A 5,945-nucleotide genomic window follows, 5' to 3' on the forward strand; every position below is an offset into this window, starting at 1 on the left:
TCAAAGGATCTCAGGAGTTTGGTCACACCAGGATTTCAGGATCCCAGGACCAGCTTGATTCCTAGGAGCTCTGACACAGCCAGGACAAGCCAGCCTCTATGAGTCTCTCTCCCATGACTCAGTCTCTCACACAGAATCTCACTTCTTCTGACTCTAACTCTCCTATCAAGCCTCTATGTTTCTTGCTTTGAGCTTTTCTTCAAAGTTGGCCTTTCTTCTCTCCTCTATATTTAAGATTCTTAACAAAAACAAATGGGGAATGCCTTGGCCACTCTCTGCTAGAGCAGTCACCACATGGCAGAGCAGGCCCCTCCCCTACTGCTTCTAAATCCGCCATTAATGCCTTTTCCCCCAACAGGAACACCTAAAACAACAGTGTTCGTGCTTCTCAACCCAAAATTTTTTGGCCTTTTAGTTTAAATGTCTCCTTTTCTAACACTCATGATATATGTCCAACTTTTTTTTTTTTCAATTTTTAAGACTTCTTCAAGGTTCAAAAGTCATCTTATCTACTTCCACAGGTTAAATCATCGATGCTGATTACTACTTTTAAACATTAATTAGCAACTAGTTTCCTTTTACAGATAAACTATTGCTGCCTATCAAAGATACATAATTAACCTGATGTTTTTCTTCCTCAGCAATCCAAAACAGACTCAAAGGTGCCTTCAAAGACTAAAATTTCCTCAAACACCTTTGCCTTTCTAAGATCTCAACAACACACCATTGACGTGCTTGCTCCCAGGTGGCCTAATGCTTACTACACACCCTTTGCAGACACCCCCCTGCCGGGGTCCTGCTTCCCTGTTGTGATTATCCTACAGGTGCTCCCACAAGTCCAGTGGAGACAACACCACCTCCTGGAACCTGCCTAGGATGCCAAGCTGCCTTCTTTCAGCCACACCATCTGACTGAAGACCCAGAGACACACACTGAGATCCAGAGACACATGTTAAATCCTCCAGCTACAGATAAACTCTATTGCCAAAGTCAAATAGCTACAGTTACATGTTAGTGAGGAAAACTTAATGTTTATCTGGATTAGTCAGATACTATTGCCATCAAACTCTAACAACTGTAATTAATTGATTCAATGATCCCTTGCCTTCCCAACCCCCTCCCCTCCAACTTCCCTTATCCTGTGACTTAATTGTGCTAATCCCTCTGGCCTACATAGTGCTTTCTTTTGGCTTCCTCATCCAAAATTTTCACCACAGATGACACAGTGACCCCCAATTTTTAAAAAAGTAAAGAGGAGGAGATGTGGGACTGCATAAGGGTATCCTGGTTCATGGCTTGGCATTGGCCTGGAACCCCGAGACTCTATGTGAGAAACGGCAGGCGTTCGGCCACATCCCCAGAACCCAGAGTCCTGACGCACAGTCTCGTCTACATAGACCTACATTGTTCAGTCACATAGGCCATTACAGCCCCTCCCAAAGTGCACAGGTAGAGGGTGTGACTATAGGCCTCAGGCTCTAGAGATTTATATATTAATGAAGGCCAGAGGGCAGAGCAAATTAAGCATTCCTCCCCAGACCCTCTCCCTTTCTCCCTCCCTATTTCACTCAAGACTGCCCTGAGTTTCGGGGGGTGGGGGGGTACTTCCAGATCCATCCACCATCCGCCATGACAATAAACCCTATTGGAACCAAGGACTTCCTCGTGTAATTGGGGCCTGCTGTCACCAACTCCTCCAGCCTTTGGAACCCTAGACCTTCTCGTGTATGTGGGACCCGCCAGCACAGAAACCCACTGGGACACCACCTGCACAGCTTTTTTCCCACAATAGAGGACTTTAAGAAGGACATAAATAAATCACTTTAAAAAATACAGGAAAACACATGTAAACAGCTAGAAGTCCTTAAAGAGGAAACACAAAAATCCCTTAAAGAACTAGAGGAAAACACAATCAAGAGGGGAAGAAAGTGATCCTGAATGTGAACCATACAGGATCTAAAAATGGAAATAGAAACAGTAACAAAATCACAAAGGGAGACTACCCTGGAAATAGAAAACCTAGGAAAGAGATCAGGAGTTATAGATGCAAGTATCATCAACAGAATACAAGAGATGGAAGAGAGAATCTCAGGTGCAGAATATACCATAAAAAACATTGACACAAGTGTCAAAGATAATGCAAAAGCAAAAAGCCCCTAATCCAAAACATCCAGGAAATCCAGGACACACTGAGAAGACCAAACCTAAGGATAATAAGTATAGATGAGAGCAAAGATTCCAAACTTAAAGGGCCAGTAAATATTTTCAACAAAGTTATAGAAGAAAACTTCCCTAACCTAAAGAAAGAGATGCCCATAAACATACAAGAAGCCTACAGAATGCCAAATAGACTAGGCCAGAAAAGAAATACCTCCTGTCACATAATAATCAAAACGCCAAATGCACAAAACAAATGAAGAATATTAAAAGGAATAAGGGAAAAAGGTCAAGTAACATACAAAGGCAGACCTATCAGAATTACACCAGACTTCTCAACAGATACTATAAAAGTCAGAAGATCCTAGACAGATGTCATACAGACCCTATGAGAACACAAATGCCAGCCCAGGATACTATATCCAGAAAAACTCTCAATTACCATGATGGAAAAAAAAACAAGATATTCCATGACAAAATGAAATTTACACAATATCTTTCCACAAATCCAGCCCTACAAAGGATAATAGGTGGAAAACTCCAACACAAGAGAGAAACTACAACGTAGAAATAGCAAGAAAGTAATTTATCAACAAACTCAAATGAAGATAGCCACACAAGTATGATTCCATCTCTAACAACAAAAATAACAGGAAGCAACAATCACTTTTCCTTAACATCTTTTAACATAAATGGACTCAATTCTCCAATAAAAAGACATAGACCAACAGATGGGATACAGAAACAGGACCCAGCATTTTGTTGCATACAGGAAACTCACCTCAATGACAGGACAGACACTACTTCACAATAAAAACCTGGAAAACAATTATCCAAGCAACTAGTCCCAAGAAACAAGCTGGAGTAGCCATTCGAATATTGAATAAAATTGACTTTGAGCGAAGAGTTATCAAAAAAAATAAGAAGAAAGGACATTTCATACTTGTCAAAGGAAAAACCAAGATGAACTCACAAATCTGAACATCTATGCTTCAAATGCAAGGATACCCACTTGCATAAAAGAAATTTAATAAAGCCCAAATCACACATTGCACCTCACACAATAATAGTAGGAGACTTCCACACCCCATTCTCAGCAATGGACAGATCATGGAAACAGAAACTAAACAGAGACATAGTGAAACTAACAGAATTTATGAATGAAGTGGATTTAACAGATATCTACAGAACATTTCATCCTAAAACAAAAGAATATACCTTCTTCTAATCACCTCATGGTACCCTTTCCAAAATTGACCATTTAATAGGTCACAAAAGAAGCTTCAACAGATATAAGAAGATTGAAATCGTCCCATGCATCCTATCAGATCACCATGGACTAAAGCTGGTCATCAATAAAAACAACAACAAAACCAGAAACCCAACATACACATGGAAGCTGAACAACACTCTACTCAATTCTACTCAATGATAACTTGGTCAGGGAAGAAATAAAGAAAGAAATTAAAGATTTTTTGAATTTAATGAAAATGAAGGCATATCATACCAAAACTTGTGAGGCACAATGAAAGCAGTGCTAAAAGGAAAACTCATAGGTCTAAGTGCCTCCAAAAAGAAACTGAAGAGAGCATACACTTGCAACTTGATAGCACATATGAAAGCTCTAAAACAAAAAGAAGCAAATATACCAAAGAGGAGTAGCCAGCAGGAAATAATCAAACTCAGGGCTGAAATCAACCAACAAGAAGCAAAAAGAACTATACAAAGAATCAATAAAATCAGGAGCTGATTCTTTGAGAAAATCAACAAGATAGATAAACCCTTAGCCAGACTAACCAGAGGGTACAGAGCCAGTATCCAAAATAATATCAGAAATGAAAAGGGAGATATAACAACAGAAACCAAGGAAATTCAAAAAATCATCAGATCCTACTACAAAAGCCCATGCTCAACCAAATTGCAAAATCTGGATGAAATGGACAATTTTAGACAGATACCATGTGCCAAAGTTAAATCAGGTTCAGATAACCCACCTAAACAGTTCCATAACCCCTAAAATAATAGCAGCTATCATTAAAAGTCCCTCAACAGAAAAAAAAAGTCTAGGACCAGTAGGGTTCTAGTGCAGAATTCTATCAGAAATTCAAAGAAGACCTAATACCACTACTTTTCAAACTGTTCCACAAAATAGAAACAGAAAGAACATGACCCAATTCATTCTATGAAGCCACAATTACACTCAAAATTACCTAAATTCCTAACAAAGAAAGAGAACTACAGACCAATTTCCATATGGACATCGAAGCAAAAATACTCAATAAAATTCTCACAAACTGAATCCCAGAACAAATCAAACAATCATTCACCGTGATCAAGTAGGCTTCATCCGAGGGATTCAGGGATGGTTCAATATACAGAAACCCATCAATGTAGTCCACTATATAAACAAACTCAAAGAAAAAGAATACAGGATCTTATCATTAGATGCTGAAAGAGTATTTGGCAAAATTCAAAATCCCTTCATGTTAACAGTCTTGGAAAGATGAGGAATTCAAGGCCCATACCTAAACAGTAAAAGCAATATACAGGAAACCTGTAGCCAACATCAAACCAAATAGAGAGAAACTTGAAGCAATCCCTTTAAAATCATGGACTAGACAAGGCTGCCTTCTATTCCCTATCTATTCCCTATCTATTCAATATGGTACTTGACGTTCTAGCTAGATCAATTAGTCAACAAAAGGAGCTCAAAGGGATACAAATTGGAAAGGAAGAAGTCAAAATATCACTATTTGTAGATGATAAGATAATATACTTAAGTGACCCAAAAGCTCTATCAGAGAACTCCTAAAGTTGATAAACAACTTTAGTAAAGTGGCTGGATATAAAATTAACTCAAATAAATCACTAGCCTTCTTATACTCAAGGGATAAATAGGCTGAGAAAGAAATGAGGGAAATGACACCCTTCACAATAGTCACAAATATTATAAAATACCTTGGTGTAAATCTAACCAAGCAAGTAAAAGATCTATATGACAAGAACTTCAAGTCCATGAAGAAAGAAATCGAAGATGATCTCCAAAATGGAAAAGATATCCCATGCCTGTGGATTGGCAGGATTAATGTAGTAAAATGGCCATCTTGCCAAAAGCAATCTACAGATTCAATGCAATCTCCATCAAAATTCCAACTCAATTTTTCATAGAGTTTGAAAGACCAATTCTCAAATATATTTTGAATAACAAAAACCCAGGATAGCAAAAACTATTCTCAGCAATAAAAGAACTTCTGGGGGAATCATCATCCCTGACCTCAAGCTGTACTACAGAGCAGTAGTGATAAAAAGTGCATGGTATAGATACAAAGACAGACAGGAAAATCAATGGACTAGAATTGAAGACACAGAAATGAACCCACACACTTGATCTTTGACAAAGGAACCAAAACCAACCAGTGAAAAAAAGACAACATTTTAAACAAATGGTGCTGATTCAAATAGAGGTCAGCATGTAGAGGAATGCAAAAAGACCCAGTCTTATCTCCTTGTAGAAAGCTCAAGTACAAGTGGATCAAGGACCTCTACATAAAACCAGATACACTGAAACTAATAGACTAGAAAGTTGAAAAGAACCTCAAACACATGGGCACAGGGGAAATTTTCATAAACAGTACACCAATGGCTTATGCGCTAAGATCAAGAATCGACAAATGGATCTCATAAAATTGAAAAGCATCCACAAGTTGCTTTTACTATGTTTAGGTAGGGGCCTTGAATTCCTACAGCAAACCAGTAGCCAACATCAAGCTAAATGGAGAGAAACTTGA

Source organism: Grammomys surdaster, unplaced genomic scaffold (assembly GCF_004785775.1).
Source record: "Grammomys surdaster isolate TR1022 unplaced genomic scaffold, NIH_TR_1.0 114679, whole genome shotgun sequence".
In the NCBI taxonomy this organism is placed as follows: domain Eukaryota; kingdom Metazoa; phylum Chordata; class Mammalia; order Rodentia; family Muridae; genus Grammomys; species Grammomys surdaster.